The sequence below is a fragment of the Harmonia axyridis genome, chromosome X (assembly GCF_914767665.1).
Source record: "Harmonia axyridis chromosome X, icHarAxyr1.1, whole genome shotgun sequence".
Taxonomy (NCBI): Eukaryota; Metazoa; Arthropoda; class Insecta; order Coleoptera; family Coccinellidae; genus Harmonia; species Harmonia axyridis.
The window spans coordinates 36,206,732-36,209,555 of NC_059508.1; the positions used below are offsets into that span (position 1 = coordinate 36,206,732).

A 2,824-nucleotide genomic window follows, 5' to 3' on the forward strand; every position below is an offset into this window, starting at 1 on the left:
ACCGATGCACCACGTAATCTCGATCTTACCGATGCACCACGTGAACTGGATCTTACCGATGCAGAACGTGAATTGGATCTTACCGATGCACCACGTAAACTCGATCTTACCGATGCACCACGTAATCTCAATCTTACCGATGCATCACGTAATCTCGATCTTACCGATGCAGAACGTAAACTCGATCATACCGATGCACCACGTTATCTCGGCAGACCGATGCAGAACGTAAAAAAAAAGCTTACAGCACGCGGTGTTCCCAAGCGGTCACCCATCCAAGTACTAACCGCGCCCGACGCTGCTTGGCTTCAGTGTTCTGACGAGAACTGGCAATTTCAGCGTGGTATGGCCGTAAACAACAAATATAGCGATATTTTCTATGATATCTCACTTTTTGGGAGCGGAAAGGACGTGAACGTTTTTCCTTATAAAAAATGAAATAACTTTTGGATATTAATTCTGATTGTTGATTTAAGTTTTAAGAACACATTAGGACATATCTCAATGAAATTTGAGGGATTTCCGAAATCGAAAAATATTTTTCGAAAAAAAAAAAAAAATCCCAGAAGACCTCGGTCATCTCAAGTTTATTTCCATATTCTATTACACAATCAACGTACATCACAAAAGGAACCATCTCTCTAACTATCACAGTTAAATTTTTGTATCGGAACATTTCACGTCGGAATATCTCGCTAAGTCCAGACCGGGGAGATCGGTCGCATTTGACACCGTCCGCTCCGGTCTAACATCGTCTTGGAGTCGGGGTAACGATGGAGAGGCGTTTAAGGACGTGAACATTTTTCCTTATAAAAATTAAAGTCGACAATGAATATTGATTCTGATTACTGATTTACTCTTTTAGTACACATTAGAAGGCAACGCAATCAGATTTGAGGAAATTTCAAGATCAGAAAATTTTTTTCGAAAAAAAAAAAAATTCAAGAACACCTGGGTCATGGCAAGTTATTTCCCACAATCCATTCCACAATCAACGTACAACATAGAAGAAATCATCTCTCTAACTATCCTGGTTCAAAAGTTGTATCGGAACATTTCACGTCGAAATACCTCGCCAAGTCCAGACCGGGGCGATAGGTAGTATCTGACACCGTCCGCTCGGGACTGACATCGACTGGACTCGGGCTAATGATGGGGAGGCGTTTAAGGACGTGAACATTTTTCCTTATAAAAAATTAAAGTCGACAATGAATATTGATTCTGATTACTGATTTACGCTTTAAAAACACATTAGAAGGCAACCAAATCAAATTTGAGGAAATTCCAAAATCAGAAAATTTTTTTTCAAAAAAAAAAAATCCGAAAAATATTTTTCGATTCTGATTACTGATTTACTCTTTTAGAACACATTAGAAGGCAACGAAATCAAATTTGAGTGAAATCCAAAATCAGAAAATATTTTTCGAAAAAAAAAAAAAATTCGAGAACACCTCGGTCATGGCAAGTTATTTTCCACAATCCATTCCCCAATCAACGTACATCCCAGAAAAAAATCATCTCTCTAACTATCCTGGTTCAAAAGTTGTATCGGAACATTTTCACGTCGAAAATATATCTCAGAGTCCAGACCGATGCAGAACGTAAACTCGATCATACCGATGCTTCACGTAATCTCGATCTTACCGATGCACAACGTAAAACTAGATCACACCGATGCAGAACGTAAACTCGATCATACCGATGCACCACGTAAACTCAGGCAGACCGATGCAGAACGTGAACTCGATCTTACCGATGCACACGTAATCTCGATCTTACCGATGCACCACGTAAACTCGGGCAGACCGATGCAGAACGTGAACTCGATCTTACCGATGCACCACGTAAACTAGGGCTGACCGATGCATCACGTAAACGACGATCGAGAGGCGCGAAAGGACGTGAACGTTTTTCATTATAAAAATTGAAATAAATGATAAATAATGATTCTGATTGTTGGTTATCATTTTTAATAAGCATTAGGAGGCAACCAAATGAAATTTGAGGAAATTCCGATAATAGAAAATTTTTTCGAAAAAAAAAAAAAAATTCATGAAATCCTCGGTCATCGCAAAATATTTACCATATTCTGTTCGATAATCAACGTATATTTAAGAAGGAATCATATCTGTATCTATCTTGGTTCAAATTTTGTATCGAAATTTTGACCAAAGTCCGAGCTTCGGCCGAAACAGACACCGCTGACCTGGCCTATCGATCGACCGAGAGTCGGGGATAGAGCGTAAGTGTTGTCTGGAGGGGAACCCTGTGCTCTCCTGACATATATAGGGAAGGTGGTCGCGTTGGGCGATGCAGAACGTTTGGATCGGGAATTATATTTTTGGTTCAGCTATTGGAATATGGTTTATTGTTTGGTATATATTGGCGAAATAACGTTCTTACTGACTGGGGATATTCATAAAAATGAGTCCGGAGATTTTCAGATCGAAGTCCGAGTGATCCGACTTGGAAGGCGTGTTGGGTGGGTCGAGATGGCTTAGATAGATCAGACGAGGCGGGCTAAGTGTTGACGTCATGCATCGGTCCATTTTCAGATTGAGTCCGAGTATCCGACTTTGAAAGAGTGTTGGGTGCGTCGAGACTGTTTAGATAGATCGGACGAGGGCGGACTAGGTGTTAACGACATGCATCGGTATATTTTCTGATCGGAGTCCGAAGAAATCGGCCCTAGTAGGCGCAGCGGACGGTCGAGACGGCCTCGGTGGGTCGGATCGATCGGGAAAAGTTTGCTAAATCGTGTCTGGAGGGGAACCTTGGGTTCTCCTGACATATATAGGGGATAAGGTTTGGGTGAACGATTCTT

The 2,824-nt window shown here is 41.1% G+C and overlaps 1 non-coding gene across 1 annotated transcript; it reads right to left on the reverse strand.

Moving 5' to 3' along the window:
* Positions 1 to 238: 238 nt before the first annotated feature.
* LOC123688348 lies at positions 239 to 357 on the reverse strand. Its single transcript, XR_006749876.1, has one exon. It is a non-coding gene; the product is annotated as a 5S ribosomal RNA (ribosomal RNA).
* Between the last annotated feature and the right edge of the window lie 2,467 nt (positions 358 to 2,824).